The 26,518-nt window shown below is 37.1% G+C and overlaps 1 non-coding gene across 1 annotated transcript; it reads right to left on the bottom strand.

The window, feature by feature from the left end:
• Positions 1 to 3,198: 3,198 nt before the first annotated feature.
• Positions 3,199 to 3,303, bottom strand: LOC123253876. Its single transcript, XR_006506627.1, has one exon. It is a non-coding gene; the product is annotated as a U6 spliceosomal RNA (small nuclear RNA).
• Between the last annotated feature and the right edge of the window lie 23,215 nt (positions 3,304 to 26,518).

Genomic DNA, 26,518 nt, shown 5'->3' with positions numbered 1-26,518 from the left:
TCCCCTGCCTTTGATTTTTAAATTTTATTTTAATAGCAATTTCCACAAAAGTTTTCTGAATTTATACAATTCATGTTGTCTCTCTCCCTTCTTCCCTCCTCCCTCCCAGAGCTGACAAGCAATTCAATCTGATTTATACATGTATTATCACACAAATTATATTTCCATATTATTCATTTTAATAAGTGAATAATCTTATAAAATCAAAACCTCAGAACATATACCAAAATAAACAAGTGTTATATGTTTTCATCTACTCCAACTGCTCCATCATACTCCAACAGTTCTTTCCTTGGAGGTGGACAGCATTCTTTTTTTTCTTAAACCCTTAACTTCTGTGTATTGGCTCCTTGGTGGAAGAGTGGTAAGGGTGGGCAATGGGGGTCAAGTGACTTGGCCAGGGTCACACAGCTAGGAAGTGTCTGAGGTCAGATTTGAACCTAGCACCTCCCATCTCTAGGCCTGGCTCTCAATCCACTGAGCTACCCAGCTGTCCCAGGACAGCATTCTTTTTCATAAGGCCCTCTGAATTGTCATGGATCATTGTATTGCTGTTAGTAGCAAAGTCTCTCACATTTGATCATTCCATAATATTTTAATTATTATGTATAATATTCTCTTGGCTCTGCTTATTTCAATCTGCTCAGTTCATGTAGGTTTTTCCAGCTCTTTCTGAAATCATCCTGTTCATTCTTTATAGCACAATAGTATTCCATCACCATCATATACTACAGTTTGTTCAGCCATTCCCCAATTGAGGGATATCTTTTAGTTTCCAATTCTTAGCCACCACAAAAAGTGCAGCTATAAATATTTTTGTATAAACAGGTCCTTTCCCATTTTTTACTCTCTCTGGGATATAGAACTAGTAGTTGTATGATTGGATCAAAAGGTATGCATTCTTTTATAGCCCTTTGGGCATAATTCCAAATTGCCCTCCAAAATGGTTGGATCAATTCACAACTCTATCAGCAATGCATTAGTGTCCCAATTTTGCCACCTTCCCTCTAACATTATTTTCCTTTGCTGTCATATTGGCCAATGAGGTTTGAGGTGGTACCTCAGTTGTTTTAATTTGAATTTTTCTCATTAAGAGGGATTTAGAACATTTTTATATGATTATTGATAGCTTTGATTTCTTCATCTGGAAACTGTCTATTCATATTGGCCTTTGACTATCAATTGGGGAATGACTTGGTTTATCATAAATTTGACTTAGTTCTTTATGTATTTGAGAAATGAGATCTTTATCAGAGAAATTTGTTATAATTTTTTCCCCAGCTTGTTGTTTCCCTTCTAATCTTGGTTGCATTGGTTTTGTCTGTACAAAACCTTTTAAATTTAATATAAACAAAATTATTCATTTTACACATTGTAATGTTCTCTTTCTCTTGTTTGGTAATAAATTCTTCCCTTCTCCATAGATCTTACAGGCCAACTATTCTACATCCCCCTAATTTACTTGTAATATCACTATGGTTAAATCATATACCCATTTTGACCTTGTCTTGGTATAGTTTGTGAGATATTTATCTAAGGTTACTTTTTGCCACACTGTTTTCCAATTTTCCCAGCAGTTTTTGTCAAATAGTGAGTTCTTATCACAAAAGCTGAGATCTTTGGGTTTATCAAACACTAGACTGCTGAGCTCATTTACCCCTAACCTATTCCATTGATCCACCCTTCTATTTCTTAGCTAGTACCAGATTGTTTTGATGATTACTGCTTTATAGTATAGTTTATGATCTGGTACTGCTAGGCCACCTCCCTTCACATTTCTTTATTAGTCCCCTTGATATTCTTGACCTTTCGTTCTTCCAGATGAATTTTTTTCTAGTTATATGAAATATTTTTGGTAGTTTGATTGATATGGCACTGAACAAATAAATTAATTTAGGTAGGGTTGTCATTTAAAATTATATTAGCTCCGCCTACCCATAAGCAATGAATGTTTTTCCAACTGTTTAGATCTAACTCTATTTGTGTGAAAAGTGTTTTGTAATTGTATTCATATAATTCTTGTGTTTATTTCGGCAAATAGATTCTCAAGTATTTTATATTGTCTGGAGTGATTTTAAATGGAGTTTCTCTTTCTAACTCTTGCTACTGAGTTTTATTAAAAATATGTAGAAATGCTGATGATTTATGTGGATTTATTTTGTATCCTGCAACTTTGTTAAAGTTATTCATTATTTCAACTAGTTTTTAAGTTGATTTTCTAGGATTCTTTAAGTATACCATCTGCAAAGAGTGACAGTTTAATTTCCTTATTGCCTACTTTAATTCAATTTTTTCTTCTCTAATCACTACTGCTAGCATTTCTAGTATGATATTAAATAATAGTGATGATAATGGGCATCCTTGCTTCATTCCTGATCTTATTGGGAAGGCTTCTTTTTTTTAAACCCTTAACTTCTGTGTATTGGCTCCTAGGTGGAAGAGTGGTAAGGGTGGGCAATGGGGGTTAAGTGACTTGCCCAGGGTCACACAGCTGGGATGTGTCTGAGGCCAGATTTGAACCTAGGACCTCCCGTCTCTAGGCTCAATCCACTGAGCTACCCAGTTGCCCCTATTGGGAAGGTTTCTAACTTATTCCTATTGCAGATGATACTTGCTGATGGTTTTAAGTAAATACTACTTATTTTAAGGAAAGTCCTTTTTATTCCTATGTTTTCTAGTGTTTTCAATAGAAATGGGTGTTGTATTTTGTCAAAGGCTTTTTCTGTATCTATTGAAATAATCATGTGATTTCTGTTAGTTTGATTTTCAATATAGTCGATTATGCTGATAGTTTTCCTAATATTAAACCAGCCTTGCATTCCTAGTATAAATCCCACCTAGTCATAATGATTAATCATTGTTATATTGCTGTAACCTCTTTGTTAATATTTTATTTAAGATTTTTGATTGAGATTGGTCTGTAATTTTCTTTCTCTGTTTTTGGTCTTCCTGGCTTAAGTATCAGCACCATAATTGTGTTATAAAAAATTTGATAGGACTCCTTTGCTTATTATACCAATAGTTTTGCATAGTATTGGACTTAATTGTTCTTTAAATGTTTGGTAGAATTCACTTGTGAATCCATCGGGCCCTGGGGCTTTGTTCTTAGGAAGTTCATTGAAGGCTTGTTCAGTTTCTTTTTCTGAGATGGACTTTTTAAAGTATCCTATTTCCTCTTTTGTTTATCTGGGCAATTTAAAAAATATGGAACACTTCATGAATTTGTGTGTCATCCTTGCACTGGGGCCATCCTAATCTTCTCTGTATCATTCCAATTTTGGTATATGTGCTGCCAAAGGGAACCCTGCTTTTGTTTTTGTCAGGGAGGCCTACACAGCCTTGATTGCATTGCTACTCAGTCCTTTAAGTGGAAGGTAAGCTCATCATTGCCTGAAGTGGATTGCAGAGGCCAAGTAGCATTAGCTCCCTAGGATATGAATTGCTATAAAATCCTGTGGTCTTTCCACAGGGATTTTGTTATTGTAAGATTTTTCTAAAATATAATATCAAGGATAGCATAAGAACTGAATTCATTTACTATTATGTTGACTGGGATTAGGAAGAATATTGTTGATTGTAGCTAGAATTTTCAGGAAAAATCCCCACAAATTGCTGCTCTCAAGGAGAAATGAGGGAGCTTAGGATGGGTGCCCTCTATTTTCTCAGTCACGTAGGAAGGTCATCAGCTGAGAATCATCACTGGTGGGCTGTCAGGTAGCTCACAGAGAGAGAAAGCTTAGAACAACATCCCAGTAATGTGACAGAGAAGCAGTTGAGGAAGAACAAAAAATGGTGGTCTTATTGGGGCAGCCCAATAATATGCATTTACAGTGGAGGGCTGGGGAGTGACACTAGCATGTGATTTCAATAGGGTTCAGCAGTTTCAGGGCTGATCAGAGAGAATGCGTGATGGGAATGATACAGGAGGTGAGATGTAGCAGGAAGAGAGGGAAAGAAGGGATTCAAGAATATATGGTTGAAGTGATTGACTAGTGTCAAAACCATAAATCAAGTAGTAAAGCCAGGATGGATTTTGAGGTCAAAGAATGAGGAAATAAGGGTGAAGAATAACTTGAGGAATAGTAAGAAAGGAGGGAGAGGTAAATAGGATTTGAGAGGTGAATTTACAAATTTAAGATCAAAGGAATGGAACATTTTGGGTATAGTAAAATCCAAGATGTGACTCATTTATCCATTAATTAAATATTTATTAAGCACCTACTGTATTCCAGACTCTGATTGAAAGGACAAAAAACCCAACCCCCAAATAGTGCCTGCCCACTGTGGGTAGTAGAGTTGATGAGACGAACTTGAACATGAGAGTAGGCTAGGATAAGGATAGGTTGGGGTAGAGAGAGACTCTAGGCCTGGTACTGAACTCCTTGAAAGAGAAGAGAGAATGACTTAGGCACTGTTAGGTGACAGCAACAAGGATCTAGACTGGACGACAGAAAGAATGAGCTTCAAAGGAAGATTAAAACAAACAAAATTTAATATTTGACATTCTAGGGGAAATCCCTGGACTAGGAATCATAAGACCTCTGGCCAAGGTCCTACTGGGTCATATGGAAAGTCATTTCATCTTTCTCAGTCTCTGTTTCCTCATTTGTAAAAGAATAGAATCTTTTTTTAAAAAACGATATTTTACCAGTTATGTATAGTAACAAATTTCCACATAAGTTTTCTAAAGTTATATGATTCAAATTATTTCCCCCCCTCCCCCTTCTCAGAGATGGTAAGCAATTTGATCTGAGTTATATTATACCTTATTATCATGCAAAACATATTTCTACATTGTTTATTTTTTTAAAGAAATACTCATATAAAACCAAAACCCCCAAATAAACTGAAGTGAAAAATTGTATGCTTTCATCTGCATCCCAACTCCAATGGTTCTTTTTCTGGAGGTGGATTGTATTCTTTGTCATAAGTCCTTCACAATTGTTCTATTGTATTGTGGAGAATAGCTAAGTCTATCACAGTTGGGGAACAGAATCTTATAGGAACCACTCTAGACTTCAATTTCCTTATCTGTAAAATGAAGAGGTTGTCCTGGATGGCCTCAAAGGTCCTTTTGATCTATGATCTGATGACTATATGAAAGAGTTGTGGTATAGGAAGAGCTCTGACTCTGTAGCTAGAAGACTTGGATTCAAATCCTGCCTCAGGCACTTAGTACCTTCATGTACTTAACCTTTCTGTGCTTCAGTTTCTTCATCTGTAAAAGGAAAGTATTGGATTAGATGGCCTGTAAGGTCCTTTCCAGCTCTAGATCTATAGTTCTATGAATGCAAACTATTATGAAAAATGAGGCATACCTGATACTTTTTATTCATTTGTATAATGTGAATATGTCATTTGTAATTTATTCTTTTTTTGAAACTGGTATTTAACCCACAAAGGGGACTTCCAGTATGGAACCCCACCATCCATCAACTCATTTACAACTTATAGTCCTAAAACAACTGCTTGAACACTTGGGTTGATGAGGACATGACTGAAAGTAGTCTTGAAATCACACATGGCATGTGTGTTAGAAGCAGTACATGAATTCAGGTCTTCTTGATTCCAAGACTGGCTCTATCCATCTCCTATATGACCTATACTGTGTACCCTTTGTATTTTATCTTTCTAAAACTAAAAAAAAAACCACACATTCCTATGGTAATGACATAATAAAATTACTCTGGCTTTAGATGATTCTTTATTCCAAGTTCCTCTTGTGGGGAAGTCTCATTACAGGTTTAGAAAAGGTGGAGGATGCAGTGGCTTTACTGAACTTATCTTGGAGGCAGCTACCAGTTTCTCCTTGCCTATGTCCATGAAACTTAAGGCCATTTCTTCAGTTCCCCACCACATGATCAAAGCTAAACACAGACAAGGTGGAGACTAAATGACAATAAAGAAACCTTGAACTTTGGAGTGCCTTGTGTGCCAGCTCCAAATAATAGAATTTCCCACAACTGAAGTTCCAGGGTGAAGGCAGATAAAAATCTCACAAGCATAGACTTAAAAAGTACTTTTCTTATCACAGCCCTGGAAAAGTTATCTTCTCCTTTTTCCAGGTAAAGAAATAAAGCCCCGGGGACCTAAATGACTTGCCCATCAGTCACAGTGGTGGCAAATGTTGGGAACTGAATTTGAAGTCATATCTCCTGACCTTAGGGCTAGCATCTTGTCCACTACTCTCTAGTGCCTCCCATTTATCCAGCTCATGTTTCTTATTAAGTGGTAAGTTTCACTTTCAGTGCCTCAGTGGATAGAGAGCCAGGCCTGGAGATGGGAGGTCCTGGGTTTGAATGTGGCCTCAGATAACTTTCCAGCTGTGCTACTCTGATCAAGGAAGGGAAGTGATTTGCCCAAGGTCCCTTAGGTAGTAAATTGCAGACTAGTTATTTGAACCCAGGCGCTCAGACTCCAAATCCTATTCTTTCTCTGTTGTCTCATGCTGCCTCTAGGATTTAGAAATACTGTGGTTTCCACTACATAGGTTATTTATTTATTATAAAAACCCTGACCTTCTGCCTTAGAATAAATACTATATTTTGGTTCCAAGGCAGAAGAGTGGTAAGGGCTGGGAAATGGGGGTCAGGTGACTTGCCCAGGGTCACACAGCTGGGATGTGTCTGAGGCCAGATTTGAACCCAGGATCACCCATCTCTAGGCCTGAGTCTCAATCCACTGAGCTACCCAGCTGCCCCTGCTACATAGCTTTTGGCTAGAGAAGCTAGAGAGGCTCTGAGAAAAGAACTTAGAGTTTGGGACCTGTTCAGGTAAGGAGGTCTGGTCTTTTACTTTGGAGGTCATAGCTTAACTCTAAGGAATCATCTTTGTCTTATTGCTGGTGAGCATTATTAATTTATGTGTTCTCTTAATTAAAAAAACTTCATCTTGCTTCCTATTGAATTTCCATTTGTGAACTTCAAAAATTAAAAGAGAACAATGGCCACACTTTTGTTTAATGTCTACATCTCTTTTATGGATGCATGGTTTTAGGAAAGAGGGTCAGAAGAGCATGGGATTAAAGTTGGAAGGGGCCTTTGGGAGCATCTAGTTTAAGGGTTTTTAAAATGGCAACTGACTAGCTATTTGAAAATATATATTTTGACCACTGTCATGAAATGTGTTTTCAAACCTCCTTCATCTTTCATTTTACAGATGCGGATACTGAGTCCCAGTAAGAGGGTGAAAGGCCTTGCCCAAGGTTACCTAGCTAGCTCAATCAAGATTAGAAGCCAGGTCTTCTGGAGTATTTCACCAGAGCTATGCATATATTATAGGTGTCATATCCTGCTTCAAACTTCATGAAAAGTGATTTTGTTTGAAGTTAATGAAAAGACAAATCCTTGGCTGAATGGCACTATTTTTTTGCCCATCTATATATATCTATATATCTATTATTCTTGGTCCATCTTTTTGCCATTGCAGAAAGTTTCCTATTCCATATGATTAAAGGGCATCCCTCAGTTAGCTGGAAGCCAATCTCCAGGGCACTCATATCTTACTTGCATAAGATCTCACAATAACAAACCATTCTGTCAGAGCTAATGCTTACTGATTACTTTTAGGCCCAGATAAAGCCAATACCATTAATGTGGCAGGGCTCTGAACTGAGCCTCCAGTCTCTTTGTTTCATAGTCTGTCCTCACAAAGAAACATCCTCACACTCAGGTCTAACCATTAGACACCTTTGCTAAAAATACTTCAGTGTCAACCCATTATTACTAAAATGGAATGCCAACCCCTCAGTCTGGCATTTAAGGCCCCACCCACTATGGTCTGGCTTTGAGGTAGACTTCCAGCCTTTTTGTTATTTTTTTACATTACTCTTTTTCATACTTTGTATTTTCAGACCACTAGTTTTTCCCCAATCTCATCTGATAATTCTTTCCTTTTTTCATTTGTACACAGATGCCTCCATCCTTAGAAAATACTCCCTTATTGATTTCTGCCCTCTGAAGGCCTTCTCTTCCTTGAGCCTTGTAAGGGTGAGAAAGGGGTTTTATGGGTTCAATATATTAAAGATGGTTGCCAGAGGATTGAACTATTATCAATCCTCAATTAAGAATAATCTCAAATCAAAATTGAGAGAAGAGAGAAAGGAGGAAAATAAGAATCTATCTCACTAATTAATCCTCAGCCAAGGGTTAAAGGGCCTGAGGCCTGGAGGTGAATGGAGCAAACTTCATCCACAGAGTCTATAAAAAGAAGTTTCCCAATAGTAGTTCAGGAAGATTCAGTCTTTAAACTCACCACGTGGAACAGTCTCGGTCATGAAGCTCCCTCAGGTCCCCTTCACCAAACCAGAAGCCCCTCACTCACTCAACTCCCTCTTTTAAAAGGGTCACGTATGCTTCACTTTCAGTGCCTTCCCCTAGCCTGCGTGTCCAATCACAATAGACGCTTCCTCATAGAAAGCTCAGGGGGCTGTTGGTTGATTCTGATTGCTACTCACTCTAGCACACGTGGGTTAAGACCTCCAAGAATTGGAAGGTGCTCTCACCTTTGGTGATTAAATCTAAAGATGGGCAGTGTAGACTTAATCTAATTATCACAGCCTCTTCCATCATTCAGTCTTTTCTCATCTCTGTACCTAAAAGTGATTTCTCCCTTTTCAACTTTTCCTAGACCAAGTTGAGTCCCTCTTTTGCCCTTACCATATTTCTATCTTATACTTATCTGCTTATGTGCAACATCCTCTTTCCCTAGAAGATCACAAACTCCTCTGAGGTTAGGCAAATAATCATTTGAAAAATATGTATCTACTGTGCATTTGATGCTGGGGATGTAACAAAAAATGTCATTGTGACTATCCGAAGGAGATTATATTGCTCTTACTTTCTAGTTTTTAATCTTTGTATCTCTCATTCCTTCAATAAGATGAGGCATTTAATAAGGTGATTCAATAAATGAATGAATGGTTGGTTGGAATGGATCAGGGATTTACCTTCCACACAGTTGTTTTCCAAATATTGATAGGAGCCTGTAATTCATGGTCATTGGCACAAGTGTCCTCGTTGGTATTCACCTCATTTAGCATCTTCATGGAAGAAGCGATCCAGGCTCTGACCTCACAGGTCACTGTATGATTGCAGCTGACTATCATCACTTCTAGTCTTGAGAGGGCAAGGTAAGGAAGAACCCCTCCTTCCTTCTTAATCCAGTTATAGGAAGCTGCTGATGTCAGCCTTCAGGTGGTCTGCATTTTAAGTACAAATAGAGTGTGAGGAGGTTTTGATGGAGATGAGTTACTACTGAAAAGTATGATTCTAAATGCAGGAATAGTTCAAGAGAGAACTAACAGGCCATGTACTAAGCACTGGATTAATCCACCTTCTTTCTGCAAGGCAATTAAGAGGGCTTATGCAGCAATAAATGCATCAGTTGTACAAAATATTGAACTGCAGACAAGAGTTTCCATAACTGAAAACATGGACATCTCGAATTCACTTAGCTATGAAACTGCAAAGAAAGTACATTAAATATTCACCATTCTGTATTAAAGTGACACCAGTCAGCTCAGACTATCAAGAAGGAGAAATCTACTGTCAGTATGTATGCAAGCATATGTGTGTGTATGAAAGTAGGGGAGGGAGAGTATGTGTGAGGAGATATGAGGATATGTGTGTATGCTTGAGAGCATGTTTGTATGTGACAGTATGTGTCTGAGGATGAGTATGTGTATGAGGTTGTTTGTAAAAGGATGTGTGTATATGAAGATTAGGTAGATATGTTTGAGTGTATGCATATGTGGGGGTATGTGTGCTTAAGAGATTGGGTGGGTATGTGTGTATATGTAGTGTATGATGATGGACATGCATGTTTGTATGTATGTAAGGGTAGTATGTGTATGAATGTGTCTGTGTGTGTCTGTGTGTGTGTGTGTGTGTGCAAGTTTTAGATAAATTAGATTAAGGGGCAAATCCAGGATTCTAATAGAACTGACCTTACCAATTAGCTGGGGTGGGGTGGAGGTAGAAGAGTAGGTCCATAAATGGAGACAAGATAACAAAACAGTTGGACTAAATTTGCACCATTTGCTTTGTTGTTATAGGCAGCTAGTCTACAGGAAAGGGAGTTACACTATCCTGGCAGTCTTCCAAATTGATGTGGATTCATCACATGTTCTTTGTGTTTAACAGACTAAATCACAAGAGTCTTAAAAGTAAAACCAATGCCTTTCTGTTCTGAAACGTTAGAATAAGATTTTGAGGTTGCAGAGACCTATAGAGATAATCTAATCCAACTTTCTTATTGTTGAGATGACAAAACTGAAACCCAAAGAAGGAAGACGATTTGGCCAAGATCTTGTAGCTGTTAAGTAACAGCATTAAAAAAATAGGATCTTATTTGATTCTCAGAATAGTCTTCTGAAATGGGGATGAGAGAAGGGAACAAACATTTATTAAGCTTCTACTATGTGCCAGGTCTTGTGCTAAGTACTTTGCAAATATTATCTCATTTGAACCTCACCATATTCTTGTGAGGTAGATACTATTATTATTTGTATTTTTCAGTTGAAGAAACTGAGGCAGACAGAGTTTAAGTAATTTGCTCAGGGTTACTTGGCTAGTAAATGTCTGAGGCTGAATTTGAATTCTGATCTTTTTGATGCCAGGCCCAGTGCTTTCTCCAGTGTGCCACCTAGCTGCCTTTCTTTTAATTTGAAAATTTTTATTTAGTTAATTAATTTAGATTATTTTTCCATGGTTACATGATTCATGTTCTTTCCCTCTTCTCCTCCCACTCCCCTCTCATAGCCAATGAGCAATTCTACTGAGTTTTACATGTGTCATTGATCAAGACCTATTTCCATAGTATTGATATTTGCATTAGGGTGATTGCTTAGAGTCTACATCTCCAATCACATCCCCATTGACCCATGTGATCAAGCAGTTGTTTTTCTTCTGTGTTTCTGCTCCCACAGTTCTTTCTTGGAATGTGGATAGTGTTCTTTCTCATAAGTCCCTCAAGCATTGTCCTGGATTGTTGCATTGCTGCTAGTAGAGAAGTCCATTACATTTGATTGTACCACAGTGCATCCGTCTCTGTGTATAATGTTCTCCTGGTTCTGCTCCTTTCACTCTGCATCAATTCCTGGAGTTTGTTTCAGTTTGCATGGAATTCTTCCAGTTCATTATTCCTTTGAGCACAATAGTATTCCATCACCAGCATATACCACAATTTGTTCAGCCATTCCCTAATAGAAGGACATCTCCTCATTTTCCAGTTTTTTGCCACTACAAAGAGCGTCGCTATAAATATTTTTATACAGGTCTTTTTCCTTATTATCTCTTTGGGGGTATAAACCCAGCAGTGGTATGGCTAGATCAAAAGGCAGACAGTCTTTTAAAGTCCTTTGGGCATAGTTCCAAATTGCCCTCCAGAATGATTGGATCAATTCACAACTCCACCAGCAATGCATTAATATCCCCCCAAAATTTTTGCCACATCCCCTCCAACATTTATTATTTTCCTTTGCTGTCATTTTAGTCAACGATTAATCCCAATACTATACAAACTATTTGACATAATAAGCAAATAAGGAGTTCTACCAAATTCCTTTTATGACACAAATATGGTACTGATTCCAAAGCCAGGCAGATCAAAAACAGAGAAAGAAAACTACAGACCAATCTCATTAATGAACATAGATGCGAAAATCTTGAAGAGAATACTAGCAAAAAGACTCCAGGGGCAGCTGGGTAGCTCAGTGGATTGAGAGTCAGGCCTAGAGACGGGAGGTCCTAGGTTCAAATCCGGCCTCAGACACTTCCCAGCTGTGTGATCCTGGGCAAGTCACTTGACCCCCATTGCCGACCCTTACCACTCTTCCACCTAGGAGCCAACACACAGAAGTTAAGGGTTTAAAAATGTAAAAAAAAAAAGAAAAAGACTCCAGCAAGATGAGGGTTATTCATTATGATCAGGTGGGATTCATACCAGGAATGCAAGGCTGGTTTAATATTAGGAAAACCATCCATACATAATTAACCATATCAACAAACAAAACAACAAAAATTACATGATTATCTCAATAGATGCAGAAAAAGCCTTTGACAAAATATAACACTCATTCCTATTGAAAACACTAGAAAGTATAGGAATAGAAGGGCCTTTCCTAAAAATAATAAACAACATATATTTTATTTAAACCATCAGCAAGCATCATCTGCAATGGAGATAGATTAGAAAACTTCCCAATAAGATCAGGAGTGAAACAGGGATGCCCATGATCACCTCTATTATTTAACATTGTACTAGAAACACTAGCAGTAGCAATTAGATAAGAAAATGGAATTGAAGGTATTAAAATAGGCAATGAGGAGACCAAGCTATCACTCTTTGCAGATGATATGATGGTCTATTTAAAAAATCAGAATCAACTAAAAAGCTAGTGGAAATAATCAATACCTTTAGCAAAGTTGCAGGATATAAAATAAACCCACATAAAATCATCAGCATTTCTATATAGTTCTAACACATCCTGGCAGCAAGAGTTAGAAAGAGAAATGCCATTTAAAATAACCCTAGATGATATAAAATACTTAGAAATTTATCTGCCACAACAAACACAATAATTATATGAACACAACTACAAAACATTTTCAACACAATTAAAACCAGATCTAAACAATTGGAAAAACATTAATTGCTCATGGGTAGGATAAGCTAACATAATAAAAATGACAATCTTAGCCAAATTAATTTACTTATTTAGTGCCATACCACCTATCAAACTACCAAGAAACTTTTTTTACTGAATTAGAAAAAAACTATAACAAAATTTATTTGGAAGGACACCTAGCTGCTTTTGAGGGAGATACAATGAGATATCCCTATTTTATAGATGAGGAAACTGAACATCATTGGAGACATAGGCAGTATTGGTAGCTAAGGTTCTCTTGTTTCTGAGTCCATTGCTCATTTGGCTTTTTTGGGGGGATGATGAGGGAGAGTAAGGAGTTGAGAATAACACTGATGATGGGAACCTAGATGACATTTTCAAGAGGGATAGGTTTTGGGGAAAAGAGAATAAACTTTAATTTTGTTTGCCATGTTGAATCTAAGCTGTCTCCAGGGCATCTAGACTTAAATATTTTTAATTTTTAATACCTATCTAATTGGTATTATCTAATTGCGTCATTGTGAGACTCAAAGGAGATATTATATATACAAACTATATAAATTTATTCTTCCAATTAAACATAATAACAACTTTTAACATACATTTTCCAAAATTTTAGGATTTACATTTCTCCCTCTCTCTTCCTCTCTCTCCCTGAGAGGATAAGCAATTTGATATGAGTTACATATGTATGATCATAAAACATTTCTATATTGGTCATGTTTTGAGAGAATACCCAAAAACCAAAAATAAAAACACAAAATAAAATGAAAAATATCTTTGTTTTTTCTTTGGAGGTGAATGGCATTCTCTTTCATGAGTCCTTCAGTATTGTCTTAGATCATTGTATTGTTGAGAAAAGATAAGTGTTTCTCACTTGATTGTTGTATAATGCTGATACTATGTATGATATTCTCCTTTTTCTTCTTATTTCACTTTGTGATCAGCTCATGTAGAAAATCTTTCCAGGTTTTTCTGAAATCATGCCATTCATTAAGTCTTATAACACAATAGCATTCCATCTAATCAATATGCCACACTTTGTTCAGCCATTCTCCAATTGATGGACACCTCAATTTCTAATCCCTTGCTATCACAAAAAGAGATGTTACAAATATTTTTGTACTCCCTCCTCTGTTTCAAAAAAAATCTCTTTAAGATACAGATCTAGTAGTGGTATTACTAGCCCAAGGGGTATGCATGATTTTATAGCCCTTTGGGCATAGTTCCAAAGTGCTCTCCAAATGTTTGGATCAGTTCACAACTCCACCAACAATGCATTAGTGTCCCAATTTTGCCATATCCCCTCCAACATTTATCACTTTCCTTCTCTCTTATATTAGTTCATCTAATAGGTGATAAGTGGTTCTTCAGATTTGTTTTAATTTGCATTTTTCTAATCAGTAGTGGTTTAGAATACTTTTTCATCAGGACTATAGAAAAAGCTTTGTTTTCTTCATCTGAAAATTGCTTATTCATATCCTTTGAGCATTTCTCAATTTGTGAATGACTTGTATTCTTATACTTTCCACTCAGTTCTCTATATACTTGAGAAATGAGGCCTTTAACAGAGAAATTCGATGTACAGTTCCTCTCCCCCCCCAGTTTGTTGCCTCCCTTCTCAACTTTATTGCATTGGTTTTGTTTGTACAAACCTTTTAAATTTAATATAGTCAAAATTATTGATTTTGTATCTTGTAATATATCTCTTGTTTGGTCATAAGTTCTTTCCTTCTCCATAGATCTGACAGGTAAGCTATTCCATGCTCCCCTAATTTGCTTGTAGTATCACCTTCCCATTTTGACTTTATCTTGTTATAGGGTAGTGATGGTGATTGTATTAGACCAATGGGTTTATTGGTATAGGGAGCTCTTGATGAAAGGTGTCCTCTACTAATGCTAATTGAAACCTTCACTGCAACTTATGGTCCTGTAGAGTTGCTTGGAACACTGAAATGGTGAGAGACTTGTCCCAGGTCACATAACCTATAGATGTCAGAGGTAGGCTTTAAATTCAGGTTTTTCTAACTAGAGACAGCTGGATGGCACAGTGAGTAGAGGACCAGACCTGGAGACAGGAAGATCTGAGTTCAAATGTGACTCAGACACTTACAAGCTTTGTGACCCTGGGCAGGTCCCTTAACCTCTGTCTGCCTCAGTTTCCTTATTTGTAAAATGAACTGGAAAAGAAAATGACAAGCTACTCTAGTATCTTTGCTAAGAAAACCTCAAATAGGATCAGGAAGAGTTGGACATGACTGAAAAGACTTAACAACAATGATAAATTTTTTGACTCTGAGACCATATGTCTATACACTGTACCAGAGTGCCTATCTTATCATTGCATTATTTTTTTAAACTCTTACCTTCCATCTTAGAATCAATACTAAGGCTGCAGAGTTTGGTAAGGGTAAGGCAGTGGGGGTTAAATGACTTGTCCAGGGTCACATAGCTAGGAAGTATTTATCCCAGGACCTAAGCCTGGCTCTCAATCCACCTAGTTGTCTCTCCACCATCATTATTCTTATTAAAGCTATATTTCACATGAATTCTATGAATCATGCATGATTGTTTTTCCTTGGAAACATGGATGAATTCTAAGAAATGAGTAAAAAATCTCTTTAATATAGTTGACAATACAGAAATTTATTTGTGTAGTTCTGGTTTCATTGAGGGGTTGGTAGTAGGCAGTCAAAGTCAATCAATAATGATTTCCTCTCTATTTTTTTTGGATAAAGTTAGCTAAAGATAGATTTATTAATTTTATTGGACTTCTCCAAAACTTGTTTTTGTTTATATTGATCATTTCAATTGTCTTTGCTTTCAACTTTATCAGTTTCTCCATTTATTTTAATGATTTCTTCTTTTTGAATTTTGTATATGTTGACTTGGACTAGTTTTGAAATGGCCTGTTCAGTCCATTAATCTTTTTCTATTTTCTTCATCTCTATATTCAAAGAGATGATTTTTCCTCTAGGGTCTGCTTTAGCTGCATCTCTGAAATTCTGGTTATATTGTCACATCATTGTCCTTGTTTTTTACATAGTTATTAATTATTTTTATGATTTGTTCTTTGACTGTCCTCCTTGTTCAGAATGTTATTACTCAGTCTCTGATTAAGTTAGTATCTTTTGTTTGTGTGTGGAAAGGACATTGAACAGGAAGTGAGAAGACTTTTATAGATTTCATATTAGAACTCTAAAGGACTTTAGATGTTAAAAATTATTTTAAAGATGAAGAAATTGAGACTCCAAAATATTAGTCAACTTGACAAAGGTCACACAGCTAAGTGACAGAGCCAGAGTATGAGCCCAGTGTCTTCTGACACCAAATTTCTCCTTTTCACTGTACCAGGCTGCCTGTCAAGTCATTTCCAAACTCTTAAGTCTTCTTTTCATCACTTATAAAATTTGGATGACAATACCTTCACCACCTACTTCACAGGGCTGGCATGAAAATCAAAGGAGAGCCTGTGGAAGTGCTTTGGAAACTCAGGAACTCTAAAGATAAAGATTTCAATATTTTAAAACTTGTAACACATCGACCTTTCCATTACAATTTAGGCAACATGTACTCCTGTACATTTCTTTAGATAGAAGTTATAGATGAAAGAAAGGAAAAAAAATTGTGGAAAAATAATTCTTTGGTTTTCCTCACCCCACATTTGCAAAAATGGAAAAAAGTCTGCCTGGAAATAAAAGAAAATTTAAACATTTAAATAAAAAAAGCTTTCTATATTCCAAAGATTCAGGTTTCTCTAAAGCCTCCAGAGCACCAGTGGAGTTGGTAGCTCATTGAGGTGGATATTCCCCTCCCCCAGTGTAGATCACAACTCATCCATGCCCTCTCATCTTGGTTATCTTTTATCCATGCTCTAGTGTAAAGTAGTTCTCTTCAGAGGGGCACATTATGTGTCCCAGACCTTTCTCTATTGTCCTGACATTGCATAGATTGCTTTAGAATTTATGCAAAACAAGAACTATAGGGCTAGAAGAAAACTGACAGACTTTTGCCAAGCCAATCTCATTGCAACCAGAAAGGGGAAAATGAATTTCTCAAGGTTACATGCCTAATAGTGAAAACTAGAAAACTAGGAACTAGAATCTATATCTGCAATATTATGCAGTCAGGTGGCCCAATGAATAGACCTCAGGACTTGGAGTCAGGAAGACCTGAGTTTGAATTTTGCCTCAGATGATAATTATCTGTGTGACTTTGGCCAAGTCATTTGATCTCTGTATTTCAATTGTTTCCTCTGGAAAATGGGAAAAATAAACCTACCTTACTGGAGGAGCAAATGAGATAACATGTGAAGCACTTAGCACAATCTAAAGTGCTATACAAATGCTAATGTTATTATTCTTCCTACTATACCCAAACTTATTTCTCAGCACTTAAGAAAAATAAGCTAATAGAGTCTTAGGCAAAATAACTTATCATATTTGATTTGCAGTCAACTTATAAGATGATTATAACTGTTAATTATCTTTTCTTCCTCACATCATTTTGTATTTCCTTAGCTCTGTATTTGTTATGTCCCTCCCCTTTCCCAGTAGACTGTAAGCTCACTAAGGACAGAGACTTTCCTTCTTTTCATCTTTTTATCCCTAGCTCCTTGACCTTATTAGGCATTTGATAATCATGTATTGAAGTGGACTGAACTAGATTGAGCAGACTTTAAGTATTAATAAGGAAATTTAATTTGTCATTTAATTGTCATTGGAGTGCTACTTTAAATACTATACTGAAATATGTACCTATGATAGAATGCTACTCTCTTTAAACTTGGGTCTGAAGCATTGTCATTCTAATCTGCACATTATACCCCAGTTGGCTGATTCACTTCTTGACACCATTTGTATGCTCAAGATTTAGTTCATGTATTTCATGAATTATGTCTGCCCCAACCCACCTGAGAGCACCCTTCAACCCACAAATCTCTTTTTTTCCATCCAAAATTGATGCTTGTCGCAGTCACCAATCCTCCTTTGGAGTCATCTAAATTCTCAAAAGTTAGAAAGCAAAGGGTCAAAGTTTTAAAATGATTCTCCAATTAAACCTCTGGCAAATCTTTTTTTTGGAGTAAGAGCAGTTGAAATTGTGTGTACTCTTCTTAGAGTCACAGATCACCAAACACAGGTGCTAAGGTTGCAGTACAGAGGTACTAACAAGAGAAAGAAACTATGTGTCCCTAGTGAGAGGCTCCAGTGACTCCAAGAATAGAACACTGATAAAGGAGAATAACATACTTTTCCCCAGATTCCCCAAAATCCAATATACAGTCTAGAAGGGAATATAATCCATAGCTCTTAATGTTGTTCTGGAAGGTTGCCCCAGATCCTGAGGTTACATGCCTAGATGTTAAGTGACGGCCCCAAAAATGGTTTGTGAAGCACAGCTGTGGTTACCAAATTATCTTCTGACAGTAGGGGAAACAGTAGTTCTTGGCTGGGGGTGTTGTTTAGAACAATCTCTATTTTGGAATCTTCAGGAGCAGCAGCATCTACAACCTCAAGGTATAAGGTCTTCCAGATCTTCAAGGGTGGTGGAGATGGGAGTGGGAGTCAAAAGGTAAATATCAAAGAATAATAGAGACATTCTGTGATCTCCTGAATATCTGGCTTGAAATTTTCTCGTGTGGGAGAATGTATATCTTTCAGCTGCAATAAAAATATGTTCCTTATTGTTACAATATACTTTCACATCTTTTCTTTCCTAACGTGGTACTAAACACATAGGTGTTTAATGAATGGATATTTGATTGAATGAGAATAATTTCATATTTGAGTTGGAAGGGCCCTTATAGATCATCATTTATTTTACATTCAAGAAAACTGAGGTCTAGAGAGAGAAAGTGTTTCGATCATCTTATTGGGTCCTTGAAGACCTGAGACTTTGGTAAGGCAATCTGTAAGATCTTGGAACCATGGGATTTAGAGTTGGGAGTTACCTTTAAGGTTAGGTAGGATAGCCCCCTTCAGGTAACAGATCAGCTAAATGAGGCCCAGAGAATGACTTGTCCAAGGTCATGCAAGTCCTAAGTGGTAAAGAAGCACTTGTGATCACAGCTTGGAGGACAGGCAATTTAAAAATTTCAGGTAATAAGGCATCTATCTCTTCAGGATGATATGATTCCTTGGGACTTTTGTGACATCGCTGATGTTTGAAATGTCACCTCTTTTGATTGATTGCTTTTAATGAGGGAAGGCTTATACATCAAACAACTTTTAAGTGCCTCCTATGTGCCAAGCACAGTATTAGGGATATATAAAAAGAAACAATCCCTGCTCTCAAGGAGTTTATGTTCGATCAACAGAAACAATAAATATATAGCAGTTAGGGAAAGAACTAGCAGCTAGAGGCAACAAGAAAGTCTTCATATTGACAGTGGTGACTGATGTATCTGGAAGGAATTGAAGGAATCTTTGAGGCCAACGTCAGGAAAGAGTACATACTAGGTATGGGAGACAGCTAATGCAAGGACTTAAAGATAGGAAATGGATTGTTGTGTGTGGAGAATAATATGAAAGCCAGTCTGACTACTGTTGAGTATGGGAAGGGATATAATGCATAATTTGGCTGTAGAAGTTTGTTGAGGCCTAGTTGTGAAGATTTTAAAAAGCTAAATAGAGGAGCTTATATTTTATCTTAGAGAAACCTGGAAGCCACTGGAATTTGAGTAGGGGAGGGATTTGATCAGATTTGTGTTGAAGGGAAATCACTTTGACATTTGTTTTGAGGGATAGACTGGAGTGGGAGAGAGACTTTGGACAGAGAGAACAACTAGGAAAATGTGAGAATAATCTCAGTATGAGGTAATAAGGATTTGAGCAAAAGTGATACTTGTGTTTGGAGAGAGAAAGGATCACACTACAGAGGTATTGTAATGGTAGAAATGGCAAGATTTGACAAGTGACTGAACATGTGGAGTGAAGGAGAGTGATATGTTAAGGCTAATATTGAATTTACCAAACTGGGAGACTGGAAGAATGGTGGTGCCTTTGACAGAAATAGTAAAGTTTGGAAATGGAGTGGGTTTAGGGCAGTGATGGGCAAACTTTTTAAAGAGGGGCCAAAGGAAAGGAAATGCTCATCTGTCAGTCTGTTTCTAAGGCAGCTCTTTCCAAGTTTCATTGTATCGTATCCTACTCGTTGTATTCGTCAGATTAGGAATAACGTCCCACAGCTGGATAGAACATTTCAGGGGCTGCATCTGGCCCTCTGGCATAGTTTGCCCATCACTGGTTTAGGGGATGAATGATAATTAGATTTTGCATATGTTGATTTTGAGATGATACTGGTATATACAGTTTAAATGTGCTGCAAAATAGATGGTTGGTGGTATAATACTGGAGCTCAATGAAGAATCTGGGCCTGGAAATATAAATCATGGTGGGAATATCCTCTGTAGAAGGGAGTATTAACTTTTCATCCATGAATTAAAAAATTTAAAGCTATATTTCATCACAATTGGTTACCTTTGTAATCCTATGTGATTTATTTTCTTCATTTAAAAACATGATTCTGAGAAGGTGCCCCTAGGCTTCCCCAGATTGCTCATGAGCTATAGGACACAACAAAGATTAAGAAATCATTTTCTATGGCTATCTTGGTTACTGAAAGATGAAAAAGAGTAAAGACTATCTAGCACATAATTCTTTTTTTTCAAAATCCATTTATTTATTTATTTGTCAATTCATTTATTTATTTATCTGTGTTTGTTTGTTCATTTATTTATTTATTTGTTTATTTGAGGATGTTTTTCCATGGTTACATGATTCATGTTCTTTTCCTCCCCTCTTTCCTCCCCACTGCTATAGCCAAGGAACAGTTCAACTGGGTTTTACATGTATCATTGATCAAGACCTATTTCCATGTTATTATTATTTACACTAGGGTGATCATTTACAGTCTACATCCCCAATCATAACCCCAACGAACCATGTGATCAAGGAAATGTTTTTCTTCTGTGTTTCTACTCCCACAGTTCTTTCTGTGGTTGAGGATAGCATTCTTTCTCATAAGTCTTTCAGAAATGTCCTGGATCATTGCATTGCTGCTAGTAGAGAAGTCCATTATATTCTTTTGTGTCATAGTGTATCAGTCTGTGTAGAATGTTCTCTTGGTTCAGCTCCTTTCCCTCTGTATCAATTCCTTGAGGTCATTTCCATTCACATGGAATTCCTCCAGTTCATTATTCCTTTCAGCACAATAGTATCCCAAATTCACCAACAGATACCACAATTTTTCAGCCATTCCCCAATTGAAGCGCATCCCCTCATTTACCAATTTTTTGCCACCACAAAGAGTGTGGCTATGAATATATTTGTACAGGTCTTTTTCCTTATTATCTCTTCGGGGGTATAAACCCAGCAGTGGTATGGCTGGATTGAAGGACAGGCAATCATTTAAAGCCCTTTGGGCATAATTCCAAATTGCCTTCCAGAATTGTTGGATCAATTAACAACTCCACCAGCAATGCATTAGTGTCCCCATTTTGCTACACCCTCTCCAACATTTATTACTTTCCTTTGCTGTCATATTAGCCAATCTGCTAGGTGTGAGGTGGTATCTCAGAGCTGTTTTGATTTGCATTACTCTAATTATGAGCGATTTAGAATACTTTTTCATGTGCTTATTGATAGTTTTGATTTCTTTATCTGAAAACTGCCTATTCATGTCCCTTGCCCATTTATCAGATGAGAATGGCTTGATTTTTTCATACAATTGATCCAGTTCTTTACATATTTGAGAAATTAGACCTTTGTCAGAGGTTTTTGTTATAAATGTTTTTTCCCAATTTGTTGCTTCCCTTCTAATTTTGGTTGCACTGATTTTGTTTGTACAAACCCTTTTTAATTTAATGTAATCAAAATTATTCATTTTACATTTTGTGATATTCTCTATTTCTTGCTTAGTCTTAAATTCTTTTCTTTCTCATATATCTGACAGCTATACTATTCTATGTTCACCTAATTTACTTATAGTTTCCTTCTTTATATTTAAGTGTTTTACCCATTCTGAACTTATCTTGGTGTAGGGTATGAAATGTTGATCTAGACCTAATCTCGCCCATACTGTTTTCCAATTTTTGTCAAACAGTGGATTCTTGTTCCAAAACCTGGGATCTTTGAGTTTATCGTATACTATCTTGCTGAAGGCATTTACCTTAAGTCTATTCCATTGATCCTCCCTTCTGTCTCTTAGCCTGTACCATATTGTTTTGGTGACTACTGTTTTATAGTGTAGTTCAGTGGTTCCCAAACTTTTTTGGTCTACCGCCCCCTTTCCAGAAAAAATATTACTTAGCCCCATGGAAATTAATTAAAAAAAATTTTAATAGCAATTAATAGGAAAGATAAATGCACCTGTGGCCATCACCGCTTTCCTGGATCGCTGCAGCACCCACCAGGTGGCAGTAGCACCCACTTTGGGAATCACTGGTGTAGTTTAAGATCTGGTACTGCTAGACCCCAATCCTTCACTTTTTAAAAATTATTTTTCCTTCATACCCTTGTTCTTTTGTTCTTCTAGATGAACTTGATTATAATTTTTTTCTAATTCTATGAAAAAGTTTTTTGGTATTTAAAAAAATTTTTTCTTTAAAAACCCTTACCTTCTGTCTTGGAATCAATACTGTGTATTGGCTCCAAAGCAGAAGAGTAGTAAGGGTAGGCAATGGGGGTCAAGTGACTTGCCCAGGGTCACAGCTGGGAAGTGTCTGAGGCCAGATTTGAACCCAGGACCTTCCATCTTTAAGCCTGGTTCTAAATCCACTGAGCTACCCAGTTGCCCCCAGTTTTTTGGTAGTTTGATAGGTATGGAACTGAATAAATAGATTAATTTGGAAAGGATTTTATTTTTTTTTTATATTAGCTTGTCCTACCCAGGAGCAACTAATGTTTTTCCAGTTGTTCAGATCTAGTTTTAATTGTATGAAAAGTGTTTTGTAGTTGTGTTTATATAATTCCCGTGTTTGCCTTTGCAGATAGATTCCTAAATATTTTGTATTGTCTAAGAGCAATGATGGGCAAACTACGGCCTGCGGGCCAGATGCAGCCCCCTGAAATGTTCTATCTGGCCACGTGACATTATTCCTAATCTCACAAATACAATGAGTAGGATACAATACAATGAAACTTCAAAAGAGTTGCCTTAGAAACAGACTGACAGGTGAGCATTTTCTTTCCTTTGGCCCCTCTTTAAAAAGTTTGCCCATCACTGCTTGATGGGCAACTTTTTGAGCTTGATATATCAAAATTTGCCAAAAAACTGAGCATAACTTGGATAGTGTGTCACTTTGAGAAAAAACCCATAATTTTGCGATATTTATAATTTAAATAACAAAAATATATAACTAATATATAACGATATTTAATAAACCAAAATAGGTAAGTGAATATAGGTAGAATTGTCATCTATAGTGCCCAGAGTGTCTACACTACACTAGAGCAAATGTTTCATCCTTGGGATGTGGCCCCATACTTCTCTGTATGCAGCCTCTTGTGGCTCATGGGTTTGCCATCATCAGTCTAGAGTGATGTTAAATGGAGTTTCTCTTTCTAACTCCTGCTGCTGAGTTTTGTTGGAAATATATTGAAACGCTGATGTTTTTTGTGGGTTTATTTTGTATCCTGCTACTTTACTAAAGTTGTTAATTATTTCCACTGGCTTTTTAGTTAATTTTCCTGGGTTCTTTAGATAGACCATCATATCATCTTCAAAGAGTGATAGTTTAGTCTCCTCATTGACTACTTTAATCCCTTCATTTTCTTTTTCTTCTCTACTTGCTCACCATTCTATCTCAGCTTAGGAAGCTGAATACTTGGGTTCAATGTTCCCTGTGCAGATGACTCTAACATCTGTATGCTCAGTCCTAATCTCCCTTTTGAGCTTCCTTTCCTCATTATTTATTGACTAATGAGCATTTCCTCTTTTTTGACCTATAGTTATCTCAAACTCTTCTCATTCCATCTTTCCTCTACAATTCCTTATTTCTCTCGAGGACCCTAGCATCCACCCAGGCCCAGGTTTGTAACTTGGGTCATCTACAAATCTTCGGTCTCCTTCACCCTTCATAGCCAATCAGTTGTCAGATCTGTATGATTCAACTCCCATAACATCTTCCTCTCTCTCTTCACATACCTCCCTCTAGTTCAAGGCCTCATCATCCTTCCCTTGATCTATTGCAGCTAATTTCCATTTGAATTTCCAATTCCCAATGCATCTTTTCCACAGATTTTAAGATAATCTTCTAAAAGCACAAACCTGACTAATCCACTCTCTCTCCTGGTCAAGAATCTTCAGTAACTATTGCCTCTAACATAAAATACTGAGTGTGGTCATTTAAATTATGGTACAGTCTAAACCTCACTTACCTTTCTAGGCTTATAACATACCATTCTCTTTTGTCTATTTAAAATGCTAGCCAACCTGACATACTGGCTATTCTCCTAACTTGCCATTCTTTCTTACTTCTCTGGGCCTTTCTTTTACCTGGAACTTGTCACCTCTTGGCGGAGACTTTTCCTACTCCCCTTGGATAGTTGTGCTCCCTTCTCACATGACTTTGCAATCACTTCCCTCTGTGAAGAATGTATTCTTCTTGGCATTTAACAAGTATTCCTAGGGAAACTAGGTGACTCAGTGGATTCAGAGCCAGGCCTAGAGACAAGAGGTCCTAAATTATCAAGAATTTAAAGTATCATCCTTTCGATACTAAATAACTCCCAAACCTGAAATCTTCTTTGAAGTCTTGCAACTTGGCCTTTTGGTCTCATGTATTATTAAGAAAATGGATTGAACAAGAAATATCAAGCATCCATCAGATTAACAGAAATATTGAAGAGCACCCCAGACTCTGGTAACAGTATAAACTGTTATTACAAGCATAGTTTAGAAAACCAGCAGGGCACCATGGGTATGTTGATATAAAGGTGCTTGTATGCGTATGGGGGGCGGGATCTAACCTTTAGTAAACAAAGGGGATGGAGTAGGTTCCCATTCCACAATCATCTCAATGAGTAGGCCTCAGACACTTCCCAGCTGTGTGACCCTGGGCAAGTCACTTAACCTCCATTCCCTAACCCTTATCACACTTCTGCTTTAGAACCAATTCACAATATTGATTCTAAGATGAAAGGTAATGGTTTAAAAAAAAAAACTAAAGTATTCCTGGCTTTTCTTGAGTGGTTAAGGGAGTTTTTAGGAAGACTAGAAAATTTGGGGCAGCATATGTCAACTGGAAGGCAAAAACAGAATGCATCTTGGAGAAAAGAATCTACTCTCTTTTGTCTGACCATTTTTAACTAAGTCAGAAGAGATACATAGAAATTGGAGTCCTCCCTTATTTTCTTATGAACCAAAAAAGACAGAAGCAGAGTTGCCATCCTATATTTAAATAACTATCCCTACCCACCCTTATCTTTTTTTTCTTGATCTTTTCTCTTTCCTCTATTATCTCCTCTTATGTTTCCTCATCTGCTTTCCTTCTGTCATATCTTATTCCATCTCTCTCTCTGTCTCTGTCTGTCTGTCTGTCTGTCTGTCTGTCTGTCTGTGTCTCTCCCTCTCTTCCCTTCCTCCTTTCCTTGCTAATTGTTCCTCTGTTGCTGTCTGTGTTTTTCTTTGTCTTCATTTCATTCTTTCTGTCTCTGTCTCTCTGTGTCTCTGTGTCTTTTCATCTCTGCCTCTTTGTTTCTCTCAATCTATTTCTCCCTCTATCCCCCGCAGCTCCTGTCTGTCTCTCTATTTCTTCCAGGTCTTGCTCCTGGCAGCCAGTCACTCCTGTTTGGCTGTGATCCCTTTCTGCTGCTCCCAGTGAATGGATGCTCATGGAGTCAGCAGCTGCTGTATGGTTCCCCTTGACTGGCTTAATTAAGCAATGAAAAAAAAGTAGCTAAACAAGATTCTTGTACTTGCTGTTAATGCTTTTTGCTTTTGCAATTTGGATATGCCAGTTCATTCATTTTGTTTGATTCCTTTCTTGCTGTTCTTGGTTTGGTTTATAGCTAACATTCATATAGTGCCTACTATGTACCAGGTTAAGCAATTTACGAATAATTTCATCTTATTTAATCTTTGCAATAGCCTTGTGAGGTAGATTCTGTTATTATCACAATTTTACAAATGAGGAAAATGAGGTACACAGAATTCAAGTGACTTGGCTGGTCACTCAGCTAGTAAGTGTTTGAGGCCATTTAGAAGTCAGCTACTTAGAATTGTTTAGAACTTGATTGGATCCTTGGCTTTACACTGTCTTGGTCACATTTCACATTTTCTTCATTTGTGTTGTTAATAGTATCTCAGAATCCACCATGAGAACTAAAGGCAGTCTCTGCCTTTTCTTTTTCTTGGGTTCCCTTTCACTGGATCTCTTCTCTCACTCCCAATTATTGTTTTACTTTTTGTTTGGGTTTTAGTCAAATGCCAGTGGTCCTTTCATTTCTGGGTTTCTCTTTCTTCTCTTTCCGGAGTAGTCTGAAACAATTGTACCCTTCACTTCTGGAGCAAAACCTTTCTTTTGTGATGTTCGCTTCTCAAGTAGTGATTCCCCCTGAATTTCTGGACAAGAGAAGGCTCCTTTCTACTTCCTTCTCTTCATGTTTCCAAATAGTAACTCCTAAATGCTTAGCTGTTAAAGCACATAGAAAGTAGACCAAAACTGGGGGTGATGCATGCTCAGTAGGAGGCATCTTTTACTATCTAGCACAGGGCCCTGTATACAAGAGACAGTTAAAAAAATATCCCTGGTTTTTGCTTTAAGACTTAGAAACCAGTTCCCAGATGAATAAATGACAAAGATTTGCTCAATTCTTAGTATGTGTGAAGCATTGTCCTATGTATAAACATTAACAAATAAGGCAGTCCCTACTCATTGAGATGATTGTG

Source organism: Gracilinanus agilis, chromosome X, assembly GCF_016433145.1.
Source record: "Gracilinanus agilis isolate LMUSP501 chromosome X, AgileGrace, whole genome shotgun sequence".
In the NCBI taxonomy this organism is placed as follows: Eukaryota; Metazoa; Chordata; class Mammalia; order Didelphimorphia; family Didelphidae; genus Gracilinanus; species Gracilinanus agilis.
This window is presented reverse-complemented; position numbering and strand designations above follow the sequence as displayed.